Source organism: Pristiophorus japonicus, chromosome 16 (assembly GCF_044704955.1).
Source record: "Pristiophorus japonicus isolate sPriJap1 chromosome 16, sPriJap1.hap1, whole genome shotgun sequence".
Taxonomy (NCBI): domain Eukaryota; kingdom Metazoa; phylum Chordata; class Chondrichthyes; family Pristiophoridae; genus Pristiophorus; species Pristiophorus japonicus.
In genome coordinates this window covers 87465095-87489798 of record NC_091992.1, presented here as the reverse complement: position 1 = coordinate 87489798, position 24704 = coordinate 87465095, and the positions used below count along the sequence as shown (strand labels likewise).

Sequence of the window (24704 nt, the reverse complement as noted above, 5' to 3'; positions counted from 1 at the left end):
GCATCATCATCATGAGAGGAGCTACTGCGCATGCGCGAATGCTGCACGTGCGGACAGCTGCCGGCAATCTTTTAGATGCAGGGCCCTAGCTCCGCCCCCCCTCAACGGACTCGTCACACTGCGCCAAGCCCCGGGAGAGTCGACAGAGGGGCCAGAATCCAGGGACATCTTTTTGATGCCGTTTTGAGCCTAGGAAGTTGGCGCATCTCATGTGAGTGCACCAAAAAAAACGGGTGGGCCAAATTTGGGCCCATAGAGTCCACATTCAGAAACAGGCCATTCGGCCCAGCTGGTCTATGTCGGCATTTATGCTCCACATGAACCTCCTCCCACCCACTTCATCTAACCCCATCAACAATTAATTCTATTCCTTTCCTGCTCACGTGCTTATCTAGCTTTCCCATAAATGCAGCTATTCGCCTCAATAATTACTCATGGCAGCAATTTCCACATTCTTACCACTCTCTGGATAAAGAAGTTCTTCTTGAATTCCTTATTGGATTTATTGGTGACCATTTTATATTTGTGCCCTCTAGTTTTGCTCTCCCCACATATGGAAATGTCTCTCTGTGTCTACCTTATCAAACCCTTTCAATATTTAATTTTAGATCACCCCCTCATCCTTCTCTTTTCTACAGAAAAGAGCCTCTTCCTGTTCTTTTCTGATAACTATATCCTCTCAGTTCTGGTATCATCTTTGTGAATCATTTTCACACCTTTTCCAGTGCCTTTATGTCAATGTTTAGAATGTGGACATTAATAATGCATCCAGAATATTGGCTTTTCAGAATTTAGTCCTCTGTTGGGTGCATATCCTTCCTAACTGGTGCCATTGTCAAAGTAAATCTTGACGTGGGTCCAGTCTGCACCAACATCTTGAGGCAGGTGGGTTATATTTTACATCAGAGGTAAGATCATAAACTGTGCAAAAAAAAAGAAAACTTCCATAGTCACGATTTGTATTCTGTGTAAAATACCTTGTAAAAAGTGTGATTTCTGGAAACATTGCACTCCTGTTATTGAGACTTGATAAAACTTGATGGTATGTCAGACCAAGTATTTAAATTTCAGACTTTTTTTAAACCAAGAAATATCTCATCATTACCTGCTGACAGGGTGGAAACTAAGCCTGTCTCTGGCTTGAGATGCCGGAAGCAGATTTATGCAATATATATTTATATAAAAGTCACATGGGCTTCAAAATGTCACATATTGGAGACTTCAATGAACCAAAACCGTTGTGATCTTTATTAGATTGCAGAAATAAGATTCGAGCAGTGAGAAAACCAGTGTGTGTATGTGTTGGTGTGTATAGTAAACAAACCAGTTTTGTCAACACAAGTATATCTGAGCTGCAGCTCTTTGGTGATATAATTGTTTCTTTAAGTTTTATATTATCTGTAACTTGCAGTTCCAGAGGATGTGTAGTTCCAGCGCTAACTACGCATTCCGGAACCACATGACAATATCTGGGTATTCTGTCATTTTGATGACTAATGCAGAGACTAAGGGCATGTTTAAACCATTTAGATTTTGCTCTACCTTAATTTAAATGAGATTTTCTTGGAGAGAAAGTTTATCAGAAAATGCTGCTTTGTGACTAAACTTTCAAGGCTAATCCCCTGATTGAATTCAGGGGCGTGTTGTCTGCTCTCTGTCTTTTTTGCCATAAAGGATGTGCATCTTAACAGCTGCTGTAGAATTGTCACTCCTGACTCACAATTTCCAAGCAAGCTAGGTCTGCAGCACTAGAGTAGTGGCAGTATGTGAAACCTTCCTATATTACAACAGTGAGTATACTTCAACAGTACTTCATTGGCCGCAAAGCGCTTTAGGACGTCCGGAGCTCATGCTGCTTCACGTGTCAACGTTTGTCCTCTGACTCATGAACTTCAAACTGCTCCTTGGAGTTTAATTTTTCGCTGATACAGCATCGCCATGCCTGAATTGTTGAATGCACTGCATAATGGGGGAGAAGATAAAAACATAAAAAATAGGAGCAGGAGTAGGCCATATGGCCCTTCAAGCCTGCTCCGCCATTCAATATCATGTCTGATCTTTGACCACAACATAAGGGGCCGCCCATTTAAAACTGAGATGAGGAGGAATTTCTTCTCTGAGCGTTGTAAATCTGAGGAATTCGCTGCGTCAGAGAGCTGTGGAAGCTGGGTCATTGAATACATTTAAGACAGAGATAGACAGTTTCTTAACCGATAAAGGAATAAGGGGTTATGGTGAGTGGGCAGGGAAGTGGACCCGAGTCCATGATCGGATCAGCCATGATTGTATTAAATGGCGAGCAGGCTCGAGGGGCCGTATGGCCTATTCCTGCTCCTATTTCTTATGTTCTTATGATCTTGTGTAACTCCACATTCCTGCCCGATCCCCATATAGAGAGAGCAATATAGACCAGAAGGTTTCAGGTTTCATGCTGAGTCAGGTGGTCTCAGCCAAGGTAGAATTAGGCATCTTGCAATGTACCTCAGCCTATCTGGACTCAGACAAGGGTAACAAAAATCAGCCTGGATTCCCACTACTGATTGTAATGCAGTGACCCGTAGTGGAAAATATACATGCATAGATTTTTGAGGAAGGACAAGAATTGGGACTAGTTATAAAGCCTCCCATGCTTAAGTAACTATGTTAGAGGGGAGAAACTTGTAGAAAAATGCACACTTTATTTGTGACAGTGAGCAAAGGGGCTTTTGGACTCTTAACCCGAGAAATAAGATGACCATCCTAAACTATCATTCAAATACTTCATTGAGGAGGAATAAAAACCTTGCCTTGCCATTTGTCCAAAGTGCAGTTCAACAAAGTGTCTATACAGAGAATGACAACAAGATTGGAGCTCATTATTATATGTGCATGTTTGGAAATATAAATTCAATTATCATCAGTGTTAACTGTGCCATATTCACTACTGGGACAAGAAGACATTGGGCAATAATGACCAACCGCTGTCATTGCCTGTTATTCAATCATAGAAGTTTATAGCACAGAAGGAGGCCATTCGGCCGTCCGTGTCTGTGCCAGCTAAATATTGCCAGGGCACCGGGGATAACTCCCCTGTTCTTCTTTGAAATTGTGCCATGGGATCTTCTGCATCTACCTGAAAGAGCAGATGGGGCCTCGGTTTAACGTCTCATCTGAAAGACGGTACGGGGATGTCAAGTGTATTAAAGTCACTGGCAACTGAACAGAGCCAGTAATGCAAAGTCCAGACCACAGATGAGTCATCTTACGGAATAGGGAATAACCTGCAATCAGGGAACTATAATTGGTCATCAACTAGCGAGATGTAGATCTGGTTGTTTGAGTATAACCAGATAGGACTTTGGTTCCATAATGATTTGTCAACAAAGCATTTGAAGAATTGAATTCATATCCTTTTTGTAAAAATTTTCATAATTTTACTGTTCCAAAGTTTGTACAAAAACCATAAATCTGTTCTTTATACTACCCTTTGTAGTTGTGGTTCAACTAATAAACCTTGTGGAACCAATTTGGTATAACCTTACTAAACTTCTCAAAGACTGGTGGGTTGAAATGCTGCATGTGGTTTCAAATAAATGAAACTTTTAAATCGAAACAAATGAAGTATGTGTGGGCAACCTTTATCACACAAACATTTCAACCCACCAGTCTTTATTTCACCATCTTCCTCGTAATATTGCTTTATTAAAACACGATGGTACTGAATGGCCTGGCACTTTTTAAATTCTATTTTGTAGCTGTCCACAATCACTAGCTTGTCCTTGAAGTCTCTCTCAGGCCTGTTGAGGCTGACGGTTAAGAATGAGAGGAATTTAATCAAAAGAGGAATTTGTAGGGGGGAAAAAAAACAATGTTGTAATAATAGGATGGTATGCCTTTAATCTGAGAAATGATTTGTGTCTGTAGGTTTTGTCTGCTCCCTAACATTCATTCTTTGAAATAAAATGTCTGAAAGAGGTGCTGTGCATCGTGAAAGCAGGACAAATGCTGACTTACCCTTTAGCAGCCAAATACGGATAAAACCTTTTACATACATTACTGGTGTCTGGTAATATCGTGGTTATGGGACTGGATTGGCAAATCACAAATCACACCATGGCAAGTTGTGAAATTAAATTCAATAATCTGGTAAATTGAGAGCTGGCACCGAAGGAAATAAAAACGTAGCAGGAAAGAGAACCTATCGCCCCACTTGATCTGGCCTTGATGTCACTCTGAACCCACACTACACGATTGACTCTCAATGCCCACAGACACCGAGGAATGGGCAATGAACGTCCCAAGTACAAATTATGAAATTATGAATAATCTGGCTTTTACAGTGTATTTCTGCACTCTTGCCTAAGATGTGACATGGTTTGATTTCAGTTTTGTTCAGGGGTTAACCTCATATTACAACAGCAACGCCACTCCCAAAGTACTTCTTTGGCTGTAAAGCGCTTTGAGACGTCCGGTGGTCGTGAAAGGCGCTATATAAATGTAAGTCTTTCTTTTTCTTTCATGGATAGATTGCGGTTAATAAGGAACAGTAGGTATACAACATTCCAGATGCAAGAACAAGGGCCACCTCAGATCAGAGGAGCACAATTATAGAAATATTTCCACATCCTGACCCATACAGCTGGCATTAGCTCCAAACTCAATTTAAAAAGACAGATTGAAATTGCTTAGCCCACTATCTCTGACACCATTGGAATTTCAGCATGACCCAATAATATCACATGCACTGCCCCAGAATGTTGTTTGACAAGAAATGATGGTTTAGCAGAAAATAAGTCCAGTGACACTGAGCTTCATAACTCTAGGTCTGACTGACAGGACAATGAGAAACCATCCTGTCTGACTATCTATTCCTTGGAGAGGGCAGATAGCCTACACCCGAACTTTTGTTAATGTTCGGTCTGCCCCCCTGGGAGTTGTGCGAGGGCAGCCTTGGATACCACAGCCGTCAATGTTCTGTTCTTGACTATGGTTTTGCCCCTGTCATCCACTGAACCATCACATGGCGGAGGCAGGTAAGCTGAGCTTCCCATCTCCTGGATCTCTGGTAACTGCTCTGACAGGAGAGAAAGTGAAGTGGACATTTTCAATTTATCTTTTACATCCACCTGAGACAGCAGACAGGGCCTCCGTTTAATGCCTCATCTGAAAGACAGCATCTCGAAACAGTAGAGCACTCCTTCACTACTGCACTGATCAGCCTAGATTATGTGCCATTGACCTGAATCCATGACCTTCTGACTCAGAGGTGGGTGAGCGACCAGTGCAGCTCCGAAACATCCCACAGCAATTTGTAATAGCTGAATTTGATCCTGTCATGAGTGGATTAAGATTAATAGTGTGACAATCCATACAAGCCTTAAGTCCTGTTTCCGTAATCCAAACAAACATACGAACCAAATCTTATACGATTAGAAATTCCAAATTGCTGATTTTTTTTTTTAATTAAAAAAATTCTGGATTATTGCTGAAGTTTTAACATTAGGATCAGAGTGTTCCTGGCCAGTTCTGGAAGTCAGTTTTACTAAATGAATAATCTCTTTGTCGAAAAGTAATAAAATAGCACACATTTACTGGATGGAATGTGTATTTGATATTTTTGGGTGATGTCAAAATCCCAACTGTGCCTGGGATATGTGCTGTATAATTTCAAACAGTCTGTTTCAATTGAATTTGGAGCTAATAGCGCAGCTAATTAGAGAGACCGACGTGCCCAAATTCACTTTGGCTTCTCTAACAAAGAAGAAACGAAGGGGTTTTTATAGGTAGAAATGTCTCTGTAGTTTAAAAATAGATTTTATATTGGCAGAGCTGGACCTAATTAGAAAATACTGCTGGTCCCAGCTTCTCTTGGATGAAGCCGTCTTTTGTGGGAATAGGAGAGCAGCAAAAACACATGAAAAGCTTTAATACATAACGTTTGAGGATTGATCACTCTAGTCGATTTGCATACTATCCTTTCAAACCTGGAACTTGTCCCAGATGAATGAAATCGCGTTTCTTTGATATCTTGTAAAATTTTGCAGTTTGGACAATCTTCGTGCCACTCTGAAGGCCTGATTTTAACCCTGCCCAACTGACAGAAACCAGGTGCCAGGCAGTTAAAACCAGGGGTGGCGACTTACCTCCTCCAGGAAACCTTGGGTCTCACCTGCCTGGAATTCTCCCTTCTACCACCCATCGCCCCCTCCACTGCGACCACTATGCCCTCCTGACTACCCCGGCCCTCCTATTCACTTATCTAGACTGCCATGTACCACTCCTTTGAGTCTCCCCAGCAGTAGCCTCCTGCCCGGAATCACACACCCACCCATCAGCCAGTTAGGGCCTCCCACCGGGTTTGGGCAGGAGACTGGTGACTAACACACAGATGAGGCGGGGGCGGGGGGGGGGGTGCAGATCGTTTGTCACCTGCTTCGCCCCCTCTGCCCCTATGAAACCCGGCAGAAGTTTTAAAAACTACGCTTTAGAGTTCATCGGTCATGATAATTCCGCACCAATCTCATTGCATCGGTTTTCAAACTGGAGTCCATGGACTCTGAGGCCCTTAAAGGGGTCCATGTGGTCATGGGGTTTCTGTACATCTGGGGACCGGCACATTTGCACCCTGAACACAGGGTCTTGAGATTTCTGTCTTCTTGCTCTCTATGTTGACTTGCTTCCGTTGCTGCATCAGCAGTTAAACATATTTTCAGGAATGATAGCACTGTCTCTGGGTAGCTGACATTATCTTTCAGAAGTTGGGATCGGGGGTCCTGGAAGCATGCCAATATTTGCAGCTCCCCTACGCACAGATAATTTGGAAACAATGGGAGCTAATTCCAGCACTGGAAAGGTTCCAGCAGGAATGGGTGCTCCTTTGATATTCAGGTTAAGGGTGTTTATTGGAGAAATGTAGAAGATTTATTTTTCATCCAGCCTGAACTGGACCTGGCCTCTGACTTTCATGTTGATACTTTATGCTAAAGTGGAAAATATTCCATGAACCACCACTGACACTCCTCCTCTCAATAATATGTGATGGGCACGTAGGGAAATCCCATAAGCATGAATGGAAATACCCCCAAAAAACATCTGCACAGCAAATACATTTTTTTAATTACATATTTAAAATTAATTAAAATTCCATTTAATTAAATATTTTTTTAAATTATTTTTTGAAAAATAAATGTAAATGCTTTAAATTGGTTAAAAACAATCTTACCTTATCGCACAGGTTTTTTAATGTTTAAATGATTTGAATTTGTTTTTATGTTCATTTAAACTCTTATGCTGGTAAAAGCAGGCTTTACACTTGCTTTTTACCAGGCATTAGAATTTCACGGGAATTCGCTGGGCGGACGTTGGGTAAATAGCCCAACTTTCCGCCCGTGAATGCGCTTTTCCCAGGGATGCGTTGGATCTGTCAGGAAGATTGTTGATTGATCGCAAGTTCCAGGTATTCATGGCGCGGCCCTCGTATGGGATCACAAATTAGGGGTCATTAGATTCATTAAAATACAATACAGAAATTATATTGGGCTCATTTTTTGTCAGGAATTGGTCCTCTGGCCTCACCTACAAATTTAGGATTAGTTGTTGGCACCGATCACATTGCCACAGGGAGCTCACTCCTTGAGAAAAGTCCATTTTGGGCTACCTGCCTTGGGTAAGTTCTGCGACAGGGTGTTGGAGTGGGCAACGGAAGAGGGAGATCGTTCGGACTGTGGAGTCAGGGGGAGTACTCCTGCTCCTCCTGGCTCCACAGGAAAGGTTTTTGTTAAACAAAATAAAAATAACTAACCTTTAGTTGCTGGCCACAGAGGCCGATTAAGAATCCTGAGAGGGGCTGGCCCGACACCTGCCCGCTCATCGGTAGCTCATTTTGTAAAGGGGTCCTTCAACAGGTGTTAGTAACACCTGTTTTGTGCGGCTGCTGGGGATGCCTAAAATATAGGCCCCCACAAATTTTATCAGTGGGACCAACGTCTGTGCCAGTTGGACGCAGGTCCTCACACTGCTAAATCGGTATGCTTTGCACATTTTTATACCAAAAAATGGGCACAGCGTATACCAATTTCTACCTCAATATATTTGCAGAAGCTGAAGTATTTTTTCCTGTGGAAACTTTGCCCACTTTTTTTTTTAACAATATTCCACAGTCCTAACAATCCGTTGCCCGCTTCAGGTGTTGTGAACTCAATAGATAATTTTGCTTAAATTGCATGTTTACTATTGCAGGCATGCATATTCTATCTTATCTTGGTTTGCTTTAGTTCAGGTAAATAATCTGGATCGATGCTGAAAAACTTAATTCGCAGGACACTTGTATCTCATTGCTAAAATCTTTTTGCTTTAAGGCAGCAGGCAATTCCTCAACAGTTGGTTATTATTTCACCACCTCCTCCCTAAAAGAGAATAACACCATAAAGAAAACAACACCCATACCCTGTTCTCATAGATAGAACACTCAAACAGTATTTAAGTTCCATTCATAGGTAGGGCAAAGGGGTAATTACCCAGCCTCAGGCTGGTTGTGAAGTTGGCATTTTTGAATGAAAACATAGACATTGACTTTGCATTCTGCAGTATCTTTCCCTTGGGGCAGGAGTACAATCCAGTTCAGTTAATACATTACTGGTGATTTATCTTGGGGGCAAAAACACGAAGGCAGAATATTATCTGAATGGCGGCAGATTAGGAAAAGGGGAGGTAAACGAGAACTGGGTGTCATGGTACATCAGTCATTGAAAGTTGGCATGCAGGTACAGCAGGCGGTGAAGAAGGCAAATGGTATGTTGGCCTTCACAGCGAGGGGATTTGAGTATAGGAGCAGGGAGGTCTTACTGCAGTTGTACAGGACCTTGGTGAGGCCTCACCTGGAATATTGTGTTCAGTTTTGGTCTCCTAATCTGAAGAAGGACGTTCTTGCTATTGAGGGAGTCCAGCGAAGGTTCACCAGACTGATTCCCGGGATGGCTGGACTGACATATGAGGAGAGACTGGATCAACTGGGCCTGTATTCACTGGAGTTTAGAAGGATGAGAGGGGATCTCATAGAAAATATAAAATTCTGACAGGATTGTACAGGTTAGATGCAGGAAGAATGTTCCCGATGTTGGGGCAGTTCAGAACCAGGGGACACAGTCTAAGGATTAGGGGTAAGCCATTTAGGACTGAAATGAGGAGAAACTTCTTCACTCAGAGAACCTGTGGAATTCCCTACTGCAGAGTTGTTGATGCAAGTTCATTGGATATATTCAAGGGGGAATTAGATATGGCCCTTACAGCTAAAGGGATCAAGGGGTATGGAGAGAAAGCAGGAAAGGGCTACTGAGGGAATGATCAGCCATGATCTTATTGAATGGTGGTGCAGGCTCGAAGGGCCGAATGGCTTACTCCACCTATTTTCTATGTTTCTATACCAGTAGAAATCAGCAAACAAAAACATTGGGGCCAACTTTCATCTCCATCCCTTCCTAAAACTGGCAGAGATAGGGTATTCTGGAGTGCTAAGTTGGGCAGAGCATGTTTCCATATGGTCTCCATTTACTTTCGGTCTAATTCGATTTTCCACTTGGTTCTGGAGTGGGTGTTGGAAGCTCCTAACTAAAACAGGCAGAAGTTACATTAGTTCATATAAAAGGGGGTAGGGTTCATGTAAAGGTTTGTGATTTTAGTGTCCTTCCTGCTCCATATAGTTACATTTACAAAAATAAGAAATTCTGCTGACACTTTTAGGCTCCAGTGTGCCTTTCAGTTAGCTATTCTTAATTATTATTATATGTTTGCCACCAGCATTATTATGGGCATCAATGGATTTCCAGACGAGAATCCTCTGAACTGATGTGTTGAGGAGGAGGACCCACGGAGCGATGCCAGACAGGTTGGGCTGTCTTGACAGATGCTCCATTCTCTGCTGATGGCACCTTACAGAACTGTAACTGTAGAGGTGTAATTACCTCACTTTGGCAGAGCTAATGTTGATGGTGGTTCATGCAGCAGCATCTCCACTTCAGCAGATATCAACCAGGGTGTTCGGTGCTGGGCTGCTTTGATATGTGTCCGTAGACTCATGCCTGTACCCAGGCTACCCTTCAATTCTGCCTGCCATTCTTTCATGCACTGTTCCTTCAGCCTTGGCGATGGCTGCTAATGGGTTGAGATTCCTTTTAAGGCTCTAAGGGCTGGATTTTCGACTTTGCTCATTTCGGGGCGGTAATGGCAGTGGGGCGGTAAAGTTTGCGCCCGGGAACAGTTTGCGCCTCATTCAGCAAAATTGGGCAGCTGGGCCCTGAGTTTGGGGCAGAGCGCTAAGGGAGGCATTGCACACCTCTCTTAGGGCACAAGGCTGGCTGAGCAGGTGAAAATCCTGAGCTAAACAGCCAGCCCAGGAGCGCTGTAAGAGAGGTCTGGGGAGAAAAAAAAAACCTGAAAAGAAACTCCAAAAACATTCCCAATAAATAACTCACGCCATGACAACATAAATCACAAAACAAAATAAGAGAAAAAACAATCACACTTACCTGAGGTGGACATTACTTACCTCACTGTGGCCGGTATAGGTTGTTTTCACAGGCAGTCCGAGCAGGTAGCGCTATAGGTCGAGCGGGAGTCAGAAAGTGAGCCAGTGTTGTAACCAGGGGCATTGCACATCGACTCGCCCCTTCCGGGCGGTATTGCTCTGCACCCCGCCGAAACTGGCCCGGAAAACCACGGCGGGGCGCTGGAAGCTGACCGTCCACCCAGAAGAGCTCATCGCTGCCTTTGCCACCCCTCCGGGGCGACAACAGAGATGGACAGCACCGGAAAATCGAGCCCTACATCTTTTTTTTAAAGAATTTTTACGGTTTTAATTTTTCTAAATTCTTGTTGTGGCACGCCCTTTCCCTTTAAATTGAACTTGCACGCAATTTTTTTTCCCAACCTCAAAGCATCTGACTCTGCACCTGGTGCTGAGGGTGATTATTCAATTATTATACAAATGAGCATTACCAGCAAATTGAGTGCAGCAGCACTTAACGTTTCAGGCATGTTTTGCACCAGTTCTTAAACACTTCGCACTGACTTGCACCTGGAAACAAAAAAAAACGTTCCATTGTGTAGATTCACAGAACGTTAACCGCCATTTGTTAAAGGATTCTTCCAACATTATAAGTAGCTGTGCTGCTCACCATGCCAGTTATGAGGAGTTCCTAGTGAGGGCTGAAACCTGTGCTTGCCAATTATCTAATGACCAATTCCTGACAATGCTCCCGGGGAGAGAGGTAGGCAAGCCCTCTTTGAAGTTGAGCTGGCTATAATATGATGCACCTGGCACTGGAATTTTGGAACCAGGTCAATTCTCCACTGCAGACTTGATCCATTATCTAAACCAGACAGTTGCACAGTGTGCTGTTGGTGATTGATCAATCAACCAGGGTGACTAATAGAACCTGGAAGGCTGTTACTAAGGGATGGGATCTTTCTCAATTTGCCTCAGATGACCCTTCAGGTCAAAGCTCTAATGTTTAGGGTGATCCTCACTGGATAAGCAGGGGCAGTTTACCAGTCATCTGCTCTGTTAAGCTGTATGGCTTTAGCTAGCTGAACTGCAGCAGTACCCTTGCTCGTTTTGAGGTATTTCTAACCCCAGGCTCTTCCAAATTGCACCTAAACTTTCCGAATCAGGGTAAGTACGATGTGACCTTACTGAGAATGTTTTCACTCCATATTGGACAAGCAGAAACCCTACAGCTGGGGTTAGATTTCTCAGGAGCCTGAATTAGAGATTTTAAAATATGATGATGGGCTGCCACAGATATTGGGCACCTGGCTCAGCAAACTAAAAATATCGAATGCATACCTCCAGTGTTGGTTGCTCCTGCGGGTAACATGAACCTCTGCTTCATCTCTCCCTGAAGAACATTGGGACATTAACTGATGAGACCTTGATCTCATCACAGAATTTGGATCCTTCCTTAAGTCCCTCTGTTTGGGCACATAGGCTTCCTGACTTCTGTCGGTGACACTGATTTCACCAAAGAAAAAGAGGATAACCGATGGTCAGCAAAAGTGGCACTGATCTGGTGAAACACCATATATTTCTATTGCTCAGTCAGGCCTCACCCACTTGTTTGGTCCTGACAATTTTGTACAGGATAATGTCCTATTAACTAAATGTGTTGTAGTGTATGATATTTTCCATTGTGCTCAATACAGGTTATCTTACTGGTAGCTCGGGTTAGATAAATGTTCATTTTCATATTCTGCAGATAACAGTTGGAATTTTCATTTTAACGTAATAAATATTCAGAATGGCCAGTTAGTGCGGAGTCGGTTGATCTCGGCCACAGGAGCTGTTGGGACACTAAAATTGACCTCGGTGCCCCCAGATTAAGGAGGGTAGAAATCAACCAGGATTCCTGCTCCTAATTGCTATCCAGTGACCTATTGTGGAAAGTGTGTGTGTGTGTGTGTGTATGTGTGTGTGTGGATGTCAGATGGGAGTAGGATCGGAAGCGAGAAGCTGCCTACTGAAGTCTGATCTTTATTACACACCGTGGTGACTGTGGGGTTTGACCAAATGGTGTATATCTGTTTGCTTGGAGAACGGTGATGTCCACATCTGGTGGGTATCATCATTTTATTGCTTCATATTTTCAAAGAGAGCTAAATTGGCCAGCATGCATTTATAATGTGGACAAACTGTCGGGAGAAGGGAGAGCTTTGTAGTAAAATGGGAATATGGTACTGCAATGATGCTGCCCACTTAATTTAATGTATAATATGCTTGTTTTTGCTGTTTGTATGTTAACACTACTTGGTATTGTGTTCATACTCTGCTTGTTTGTTGCACGAACTCTCACTGAATGGACATTAGGACCCTGCAGGAGCTATTTCACACACTGCTGTAAACATTCTGGTTCAACTATTTTGTTGATACTTAAATCAAATGCCCCCTTTTGACAAGGGCACTAGAACCCACAAATTAACATTTTAAAATTTTAACAAAAACGTTTAATCAAATTAAAATTTGGTTGCTGGGGGTGAAGATGCACTCTAGTCCCTCCGGTGCCCACCTCTTGCGGAAGGCTGCGAGCGTACCGGTGGACACCGCGTGCTCCATCTCCAGGGACACCCTGGCTCGAAAGTAACTGCGGAAGAGAGGCAGGCAGTCGGGCTGAACGACCGCCCGCTGCCTGGACCGGTTGATGACCCCCTTGGCTGTGCCTAGGAGCAGTCCTATGAGGAAGCCTTCCGACCTGCCTGCTCCCCTCCGCACAGGATGCACAAAGATCAGAGGCGTGGAACTGAAGTGCCATTAGAATTTGAGGAGCAGTCCCTTCAAATATTGGAAGAGGGACTGCAACCTCGCACATTCAAAATACACATGGAACACGGACTCTTCCAGACTGCAGAAATTACAGGTGGGCTGCGAGTCCGTGAACTGACTTAAAAACTTATTGCACGGGACTGCTCCATGCAACACCCTCCAGGCCAAGTCCCCAATAAATATAGGGAGGACTCCTGCATAGAGTGCATTCCATTAGGGACCCCCACTTCCTCCGGACGGCAAGATGGTGTGCCATGGCTTGTCTGGAGGCAGGCGAGGATGGCAAAGTGGAGGGTGTGCAAGAGCAGCCCGTATACAGGAATCCCCACCGTGCAGAACTGAAAGGCACGGAGGGGATTTCCCAGAGGAAATATTCTGATTCATGCTGGTTTCAAAATCACTGGACGGGCATTAGGACCCTGTGGGAGCTATTCACACATTGCTGCAAGCTTTCTGGTTCATGCTGGTTTGGGACACCATTTTAGGTGCTGTGCGAAAGTACACAGTTAAGTTACCTTACTCCTGTTTCAGTTAGTCTGCTTATTTAAGTACACAACACTTGAGATCTTCTAACTGCCATTCTTCTAACAATGTATTGCAGGTGTGTGGTTGTTATGTAATTGGGTCCAGGAACTAGGAATATCTGGCTAGGGTTAGGGTATCTTGCAGCCTGATGAAAGTAGCCTTAGTAATAAGATCAAGTGCAGGCAGAAGGGTGTTGACGGCGAGTTGTTAAGATTTTCCATGAGACATAAAAATAACAGTTGTTTGGAAAGTGTGCTCGAAGGCTGAAACACAATCTTGGGGTCCAACTGAAATTGTAAGCCGCAGTCACAGTTTATGACCCCTTTTGAACCCCTCTATTTATTCTGTGCCCTTGTAACATTCGCAGTCAGCATATTGTAAAACCCTGGGTGGCCGTTTTATGAAGTGATGGTGAGTCATAGCTTCAGGACTATTTGTTTGAAAAGGTAGGTACTTAATCAGAGTGAGTATGGAACCAAGCCTCAGGTCGAAACCTGCCCAAATTTGGCTGTTTTGGTGAAGCTGAGGCCAAATGGTTTGAACTTGTGTTTCCCAGCAAGGAAGAGCATGGGGCTGAGGCGAATGAACCATGTTGTCCAGAGAGCCTCAGCTCTGTTTGAATCCAGCTCGAATTAAGTGGTTGCCTCAATTTGGATGGAACTAGGCCATCAATCTAAAGCTGTTTGCTGACTGCTATGGAATATTTTTTTTTAAATTTGAGAACACAAAAAGGCCAATAGGGCCCTCCAATTCATTCCTTTTTAACAACCCCCTCACCCAAACACCTTCTCGTATCGAGCAATTCCTTTCTCCAGAAGTGTATCAAATTACCTCTTGAACAAATGACTGCTGCATTGACCTTTCCTAACAATTTACGCCCAAGAATATTATCCTTTGGGTGAACAAGTGCTGCCAAACATCTGATTCTAAATAAGATACCGAGTATGTCACTAAGTCCTGGAGGGATTTTTTTTGAGGGAAATGGATCAGTTAACTTCCTATTACTACAGTGAAGTCCACCATGAAATTGTGTGTTCCTGGCAGCATATAGCCCTTTGCACACACACCCGAGCTAGCTTAGTTCCCAATCTTGTACTTTCTGGAAATGCTGGGGTCATTTTAACTTTGAGATAGTGTAAAACAGGTGACGTTGGATGGGCATTTTATACCCCTCCGGATTTTCCATTCCATCAATGGGATCGGTAACATTTAAAATTACCACCGTCCTGTGAGACTCTGTTTGAGTCAAATCAGGTGCACTTATCCAGACTTTGTATGGAGTTGGCTGCAAATGTTGAAGTAAAGAATGAGCTGTTTGAGATAGTACAGTGCATGGGCTAATGGTCCCATGTGCCCTTGATCATGCCCTACTCTCCCATCTAACCAATGGTCTTGAAATTACACTCTGTAAACAATGTTTCCCCTAAGGTGATCGTTCGCTCGTGATGTCCCATGCAGGTCGCTCACCAGCGCTGCTGCTGGAAGAGATGCTGATCATGCACAGCAAATTTAAAGGGTGGATGGTTGGAGGGAACATTGTCTGCAAGTATTAGTCTATGAATGCTTAACATGTTTATATGAATTTCCTTTGCTGTTCTAACAGATACGTTGACTTGTTTCTTTTGTACATGTGTTAATATTCACACACACTAATTTCAAGGCCCATGTGTTGATAACTCGTACTTGAACTCTCATTAAGACACCAAAGTAAGAGGGAAAATGAGAAGCAAGTCATGCCAGGTCACCGTTGAGTGATGGGCTAGTTGCATACCATTTCAGTCAGAGAATGAGATGGTTAGGATGGGTTTAAAGTGACAATAATTACTTGTGAAAAATAGTTCATTATGTTGGGCCGAAGATGCATGGAGAAAAATTAGTTTTCCTGTTTACAATATAAATCATAACGTCTGGCAGGAAGATGCCATTCAACACATCAAGCCTGATCCATCTGAGAGAATATTCATATATGGATATCATGGTATGCACCTATTCTCTATTACCACCTGTTGATCACCTACTTTAAAGTCCTTCCCTTCCCTCTCCTGAAAATATGTCCAGTATTGCTATTCATTTCTATATGACCTTCAGCCACCCTCTTCTCAACTGATATCCGTCTAGTTCTGAATATTAAGACTCCATTAACTGATAGACTTTGTAGTCCTCAGTAAGCCACAATATTTTTTTTTTACCCCAAGCTGCTGAATGTTGGCATTATTCTCGGTGTAATTTACCAGAATATTTCCTGAACATGTTCTGAGTGGGCATTTTATTTCAATCAGCATGCAGAAATAGCCTTGTATTAAATTCCAACCACAGACAATTTGCTGATCAGTGTCAAGAAGTTGATATTCTAGAAATACTATCAAGCGCTCATTGTTTGTGCATCAGTGGTTGTGCTGTTCAGCTCCTCGATGGCAGGAGAGTGGGAGGCTAATATTAATCATTGAGGGGGCAATGCAATTAAGGTTGCATTTAATTTAGTCAGTGGAGAATTGTAACATGGACCAGCACTGGTCCTAATTTTTGAGTAGGTGGATCTTTTTTGTGCATTTTGCTTACTTATCATAGTAAATTATGGAAGACTTTTTTTCTGTCAAAATAACCTTTCCAATTTAATATGTACCGTGTCTTTTTAAAAAATTAATTCAGGGTGTGTGCGTCGCTGGCAAGGCCAGCATTTATTGCCCATCCTTAATTGCCCTTGAGTTGAACCACTGCACAAGCAGCTTGGTACAACTGAATGGCTTGCTAGGCAATTTCAGAGGGCAGTTTAGAGTCAACCACATTGCTGTGGGTCTGGAGTCACATGCAGGCCAGACAGCAGATACGATTCCCTAAAGGACATTAGTGAATCAGATGTTTTTTTTTATGACCATCCACTAATTTCATGGTCACCATTAGTGACATAAGCTTTCTGTTCCAGATTTATTTAATTAACTGAATTTAAATTCCCCAGCTGCCGTGGTGGGATTGGAACTCATGTCTCCGGATCATAACATAACCACCAAGCTACCGTTCCCATAAATCCAGAGTAAATTAAGAGAAGGCTTCAGAAGAAGTCAAAATGGTCTTGGAAAATACACACCGTTTTGAAATAATTCATATACTTAGTACTCCAAAACAAAGGGAAGGAAGAGCTCTCCCAATGGCTTACTGAGTAAAGGCACCACCTAGTGGAGTACTAAGCCATGCAGACTGGAAGGTCTAAATTCAATCCCTGGTCTGCATCGAATGGGCTGATTTCAAGTGGAATGGTAGTTATAGCACTCAGACAGGGTTGCTGCTCCTGAGCACAAGCCAGTCACCCTTAATTAAACGTGCTCATCCGTAGGATGTGAGAACAGAATTGGAGTTGGTGGTGATACCCTCCACAGTCCATTAGCCTGCTGATACAATCCAGGCTCACCAACGTAGAATAGCCATCTAAGCAAGATAGCGGAGGGATAGCTGGTGACCACGATTCGTATCCCTGCAAGAGTCAAAAAAAACCAAACAAAGGGAGGAAGTAGGTGCAGAGGGTAACCATGTCCAACAACAGCTGCATTGTTGCACAACAGCTATAACAGAATTGGAGGAGTTAATTCTTTAATCTTGGATGTGCTGATATGTAAATATGAACAGGGTCACTCTTCACTTCAAAAACAGGGAACCCCCTATTCAGGAAATCCCTTTCCAGGTTTCCTGCTCAACTTAACCAGAACTTGTGTGTGTGTATGTGTGTGTTTTTTGCAACTTCCTCTGGTAGCCTCTGACATCCTTCTTTAATCACTCCCTTATTTCCAAGTGTCCGCATCTATTAGTGCGCTCAGAGCCGGGAGTGAAATTCATCTTGGGCGATTGGGGGAAGAGCATAACTAGAGGCTACCAATATAAGACAGTCATAAAGAAATCCAATAGGGAATTCAGAAGAAACTTCTTTATCCAAAGAGTGGTGAGAATGTGGAACTCGCTACTGCAGGGGGTGGTTGAAGTGAATGGTAAAGATGCATTTAAGCGAAGGCTAGACAAGCATATGAGGGAGAAGGGAATAGAGGGATATGCTGATACTCATACTATATACTTCTCCGATGAGGAAAGACAGAGGAAGCTCAAGTGGAGCATAAACGTCGGCATGGGCTGGTTGGGCTGAATGGCCTGTTTCTGTGCCATATATCCTATGTAATTTTATGTGATAGTGCATCATCAGCCCAATTTTCTATTCATTGTGTGAACATAGGAACATAGGAAATTAGGAGTAGGCCATTCGGCCGCTCGAGCCTGCTCCGCCATTCAATAATATTATGGTTGATCTGATCTTGAGCTCAACTCCACTTCCTTACCCGCTCCCCATAACCCTTCACTCCCTTATCTTTCAAAAATCTGTCCATCTCAACCTTAAATATATTCAATGACTCAGCTCCACAGCTCTCTGAGACAGAGAATTCCATAGATTTACAACCCTCTAAGAAATTCCTCCTCTTCTCAGTTCTAAATGGGCGACTCCTTATTCTCGTACTATGCCCCATAGTTCTAGATTCCCCCATGAGTGGAAACATCCTGTCTGCATCTACCTTGTTGAGCACCCCTCAGTATCTTTATGTTTCAATAAGATCCCCTCTCATTCTTCTAAACTTCAATGAGTATGGGCCCAACCTACTCGACCTTTCTTTATAGGTCAACCCCTTCATGCCAGGAATCAACCTAGTGAACCTTCTTTGAACTGTCTTCAATGCAAGACTGGGTGTTGTGTAATGAGAGAGGATTAATTAGCAATCTCATTGTGCGAGGCCCCTTGGGGAAGAGTGACCATAATATGGTGGAATTCTACATTAGGATGGAGAATGAAACAGTTAATTCAGAGACCATGGTTCAGAACTTAAAGAAGGGTAACTTTGAAGGTATGAGGCGTGAATTGGCTAGGATAGATTGGCGAATGATACTTAAGGGGTTGACAGTGGATGGGCAATGGCAGACATTTAGTGACTGCATGGATGAACGACAACAATTGTACATCCCTGTCTGGCGTAAAAATAAAAAAAAGAAGGTGGCTCAACCGTGGCTATCCAGGGAAATCAGGGATAGTATTAAAGTCAAGGAAGTGGCATACAAATTGGCCAGAAATAGCAGCGAACCTGGGGACTGGGAGAAATTTAGAACTCAGCAGAGGAGGACAAAGGGTTTGATTAGGGCAGGGAAAATAGAGTACAAGAGGAAGCTTGCAGGGAACATTAAGACGGACTGCAAAAGCTGCTATAGATATGTAAAGAGAAAAAGGTTAGTAAAGACAAACGTAGGTCCCCTGCAGTCAGAATCAGGGGAAGTCATAACTGGGAACAAAGAAATGGTAAACCAATTGAACAAGTACTTTGGTTCGATATTCACGAAGGAGAACACAAACAACCTTCCGGATATAAAAGGGGTCAGAGGGTCTAGTAAGAAGGAGGAACTGAGGAAAATCCTTATTAGTCGGGAAATTGTGTTGGGGAAATTTATGGGATTGAAGGCCGATAAATCCCCAGGGCCTGATGGACTGCATCCCAGAGTACTTAAGGAGGTGACCTTGGAAATAGCGGGTGCATTGACAGTCATTTTCCAACATTCCAGAATCTGGATCAGTTCCTATGGAGTGGAGGGTAGCCAATGTAACCCCACTTTTTTAAAGAAAAAAGGAGGGAGAGAAAACAGGGAATTATAGACCAGTCAGCCTGACATCGGTAGTGGGTAAAATGATGGAATCAATTATTAAGGATGTCATAGCAGCTCATTTGGAAAGAGGTGACATGATAAGTCCAAGTCAGCATGGATTTGTGAAAGGGAAATCGTGCTTGACAAACCATCTGGAATTTTTTGAGGATGTTTCCAGTAGAGTGGACAAGGGAGAACCAGTTGATGTGGTGTATTTGGACTTTCAGAAGGCTTTCGACAAGGTCCCACACAAGAGATTAATGTGCAAAGTTAAAGCACATGGGAGTGGGGGTAGTGTGCTGATGTGGATTGAGAACTGGTTGGCAGACAGGAAGCAAAGAGGAGGAGTAAATGGGTACTTTTCAGAATGGCCGGCAGTGACTAGTGGGGTACTGGAAGGTTCTGTGCTGGGGCCCCAGCTGTTTACATTGTACATTAATGATTTAGACGAGGGGATTAAATGTAGTATCTCCAAATTTGCGGATGACACTAAGTTGGGTGGCAGTGTGAGCTGCGAGGAGGATGCTATGAGGCTGCAGAGTGACTTGGATAGGTTAGGTGAGTGGGCAAATGCATGGCAGATGAAGTATAATGTGGATAAATGTGAGGTTAACCACAATGGTAGTAAAAACAGAGACAGACTATTATCTGAATGGTGACAGATTAGGAAAAGGGGAGGTGCAACGAGACCTGGGTGTCGTGGTACTTCAGTCATTGAAGGTTGGCATGCAGGTACAGCAGGCGGTCAAGAAAGCAAATGGCATGTTGGCCTTCATAGCAAGGGGATTTGAGTACAGGGGCAGGGAGGTGTTACTACAGTTGTATAGGGCCTTGGTGAGGCCACACCTGGAGTATTGTGTACAGTTTTGGTCTCCTAACTTGAACGACATTCTTGCTATTGAGGGAGTGCAGCAAAGGTTCACCAGACTGATTTCCGGGATGGCGGGACTGACATATCAAGAAAGACTGGATCAACTGGGCTTGTATTCACTGGAGTTCAGAAGAATGAGGGGACCTCATAGAAACGTTGAAAATTCTGACGGGTTTAGACAGGTTAGATGCAGGAAGAATGTTCCCAACATTGGGGAGGTCCAGAACCAGGGGTCACAGTCTAAGGATAAGGGGTAAGCCATTTAGGACCGAGATGAGGAGAAACTTCTTCACCCGGAGAGTGGTGAACCTGTGGAATTCTCCATCGCAGAAAGTTGTTGAGGCTAATTGACTAAATATATTCAAAAAGGAGTTAGATGTAGTCCTTACTACTAGGGGGATCAAGGAGTATGGTGGGAAAGCAGGAATGGGGTACTGAAGTTGCATGTTCAGCCATGAACTCATTGAATGGCGGTGCAGGCTCGAATGGCCGAATGGCCTACTCCTGCACCTATTTTCTATGTTTCTGTGTTTCTATCCCTCCTTAAATAAGACTAAAATTGCATGCAGTACTCCAGGTGTGGTCTCACCAATGCCCTGTGCAGTTGCAGCAGTACTTCCCTACTTTTATACTCCATCTCCATATTTGCAATCGCCCATTTTTCACTACCGCCCAAGGTGAATTTCACACCCGCTCTGGGGAAATGTTGGTACAGCTGGTATCAACCTACTATCCAGGTGGATGGAATCATGGGACACGTGGTACATGATGAACCAACACCTCCTCATGACCCAACAGCAGAGGTACCTAGCTTCAACCTCCCTCAAAGACGGTGGGCAGTGCTGCACCCAATCCGCACAGGGCATGGACGATGTGGCCATCTGCTCCACACGTGGATGAAGGACGGCCCGAGGTGCGACTGCAGCCCGTGGTGCAACTGAGTCCCAGACCACGGAACACGTCACATCACCCTGCCCAATGAGATCTGTTGTACCTCATTTCTCCACTCGGCATCTCGGGAGGCCATAGAATGGATAGCCAAACCAGACATCCCATTGAAAGCACCTGCCATCTACCTCGCAGCAGTGTGCGTGAGCAGCAGTATAACTCTCCTTACGCACAGATGTAAGAATGGTGCTGGGCCAATGTAAAAACAACTTGCGCTTGTATAGCACCTTTTTTAAGATAAAGAAACATCACAAGATGCTTCATGGGGTTGAGGGGACGAAAATGAACACCTGAGTCGAAGAAGACAAGATTAGAGAAGGGGTAATCAAAAGTATGGTCAGGGAAATAATTGGGCCGAATGGCCTGTTTCTGTGCCGTATATCCTATGTGCAAGGATTATGTTAAGGGAGGAGAGGGATTTAGGGAGGTAATTTCAGAGAGTGGGATCGAGGCTGAAGGCAGTACCTGTCATGGTGGGGCAAAGGAGGGGCTGAATGCATAAGAGCTGGAGTCAAAGGAATGCAGATTTTGGGGAGGGCCTTCTGGGCTGGAGGAGGTAACCGAGATTGGAAAAGGGCAAAACCATGGAACGTTTTTAACCCTAAGATTAGAATTTTAAATTTGAGGCTCCATGTGTGCAAATGATGATGCCAAGGGATATTGTGTAGATGAGGCAGAGTTTGTGGCCGAGGATGGATCCTTGGCTGATTCAGGGTTGGGAAGAGAAAGCTTCGAGACTTGTTTTAGCTATAATCAAATAGGTAAAGGGGCAATCCCCTGGAGCTGAACAGTAGAGTATTGGGAGACGATAGTGTGGTTAACCATGTTGATGGTTGCAGGGAGGGCGAAGAGGGTTAATGAACCATATTCACCGAGAATGTCAATTGTGACTTTGGCTACGGTTATTTCAATGCTGTGGCCTGATTGGAGGAATTTCAATATGTGATTATATAAGCAATGCAGTTTTACCTCATGTCAGTCTTGTGCATAGAACTGGGCTTTGCACAATTAGGAACACTATTTTAAATCTCCCCTTGATCATCCAGTTCATTGGCTGATTCAGGGGTGGGAAGAGAAACCATTGAGAAAGGGGAGGGCCACTGCGCACTCTGCAAGGTTTCTGATGGCTTCTACGAGGCTACCAGGACAGGGTGGGACCCGGCCTGCAGCCAAGCGCCCAAAACAGAGTGCCAGGCTGCACGATGGCGGCCTGGACCACGCTAGGAATCATATACTGGAGCTGACCTGAGAATCAGCAAACCAGTAAAGATGGCGCTCTCCCCTTTAAGTTCCGGCTCACGAGCAGATGTCAGCCAGCTTCGTGACTTGCAGAGCTAGCATTGGCACCCGCTCGCGCCAGTCTCATGGGCCGTGAGGTGGTAAGGGGTCAGCACGGGCCCGTGAGGGATCACCGCGCATGATGATGCTGTCATTGCCGGTTGATCGGTGTCCTCGGGTCACTATCCGCAAACTCCTGGGCAATTTACTGAGAGCTGGTAGCGCTCTCTTCCTCCGCCACCCCCCCCCCCCCCCCCCCCCAAGCCCCGGGGCAAAAAGTTTCTCTTGCCTTGTGGGACTTTTTTTTTTAAACGTCCTGATGGGCTTCATTGGAAATCTTTAACGATTAACAGGTTAAAATATCCTGGACTTGGAGATGATGCATCAAACAAGTAACTGGAAAAGGTTACACATTTTTAACTTGAAATCTCATCTTTGCAGTGAGATTTACTGCTTGTAAAATAAAAAAATGTTGGCCTGCCTTGATGATCTGCACTATTTTGAGTTCTATTGATTTACTGTTGTTGTTGATCTCTTTGGGCAAAATATGAAAAATGGAATTCTATGGAAAGGAAAAAAAACTCACTGTTCAATGTTTTCTTACCGTCTCCCCTGTTTTTACTTGTGTATTCTTTTTGATTAATTTCATATCCATGTTTTTTTAAATGTCAAACCAGCTTGCTACTTTTATTGCTTTTCTTCATCCAAACTACTTTCTCTCTCCCTCATTCTGCCTGTTTATGTCCATTTATTCTGAACACTTTTTCTCATTCTTTTCCCCTTCTCTCTAAATGTAATTTTTTTCTCCAATTCTTTGGCAACCTTGGTAGTATTTAAAATAGTGACTACCAGTTCTTCATTGTCGCTACTGTATTGTCACACCCTCCACACTATTCAAAGGCACTGCCAGCTCCCTGCCTGTGTGGACCTGAAGTGATCTCAATCGATGCAAGCAGCTCATGCTTTAGAGCCTTACTCATGCTTTTGTAAATTCAGATAACATGTGTTTATAGTGATCTTTCTCCTTACTGATCTAGGAACAGAACAATACTGCAAGCAGATAATGTGAATAAATGTTTCTGAAACATAAATGGGTGGGGGAAAGGTGCAATGACTTCAGCATGCAATTGCGTTTGGCACTCTAGTGCAGTACCGAGGGAGTGCTGCACTGTCGGAGGTGCCGTCTTTCGGATGAGGTGTTATATTGTGCCCTCTCGGATAGACTTAAAAGATTGCATGGCATTATTCTGAAGAAGAGCAGGGAAATTCTCCCCGATTCACTCAAAACAACATCACTAAAACAGCTTATCTGGTCATTATCTCATCGCTGTTTGTGGGACCTTATTGTGTGCAAATTGGCTGCCACGTTTCCTACATTACAACAGTGACCACACTTCAAAAGTAATTCGTTGGCTGTAAAGCGCTTTGGGACGTCCTGAGGTAGTGAAAGGTGCTGTATAAATGAGTCTTTTTACGCATGAAGTGAAATATAAAGTGTGTTTGTGCTTTTAGTAAACTTCCAGTGTGTACACGATTAGTGGATTGATTTGGCTCAAGACTGAACCCATTCATCATCAACCACACATGGGTGGTCAAGGGCATCACTGGAAAGACCAAAGAGCTTAAAATGGATGTGATAACAAATAACGCATTCATTCAAATGCACTTACCTCAGGTGGGCGGCTAACTAAGTAAAGGACCCAGTTGTACTAACATTACTTGCTTCCTTACCAAGGTAGAAATTACTGCCAGTAATATTCTAGAAACACTTAACCGGCTTGTTTCAAATAATTCCACTAGTTTAACAGAGGTGTTGACTGACGTAGTTTAAATAGGTTAATGTAGCTGTTGAAATAGTAGAGAAATCTGGTACAAATGCATCAAATATTCCTGTAATATAATCACCGGTATTGATTTCCACCCCATGATTCCTTCTATCTGCTGTACATCTGTATAGAAAATCTTGAGAGGGCTAATTGTCCTAAATGAGGGCAGTATGTCATCTTTTGTAATCAATATGAATAAATAGCACATTAACAAGTGAGACATTATAAGGTGAGTGTATATTTAATTAAACCAGAGCTCATGAACAAGTTATACTTTAAGTAATCTGAAAATGTTCTGATG

The 24704-nt window shown here is 43.5% G+C and overlaps 1 protein-coding gene across 3 annotated transcripts in view; it reads left to right on the top strand.

The window, feature by feature from the left end:
- gas7b (growth arrest-specific 7b) overlaps positions 1-24704 on the top strand; it is a 437192-nt gene that overhangs the window by 184989 nt on the left and 227499 nt on the right. Inside the window, exon 1 of one of the 3 annotated variants that reach the window (XM_070857535.1) lies at positions 123-211. The exons of the other annotated variants lie outside the window; for them this stretch is intronic. The gene's annotated coding sequence lies outside the window, so the exon portion shown is untranslated. Of the gene's footprint in view, positions 1-122; positions 212-24704 lie in introns of those variants that run through there. 3 annotated transcript variants of the gene reach the window in all.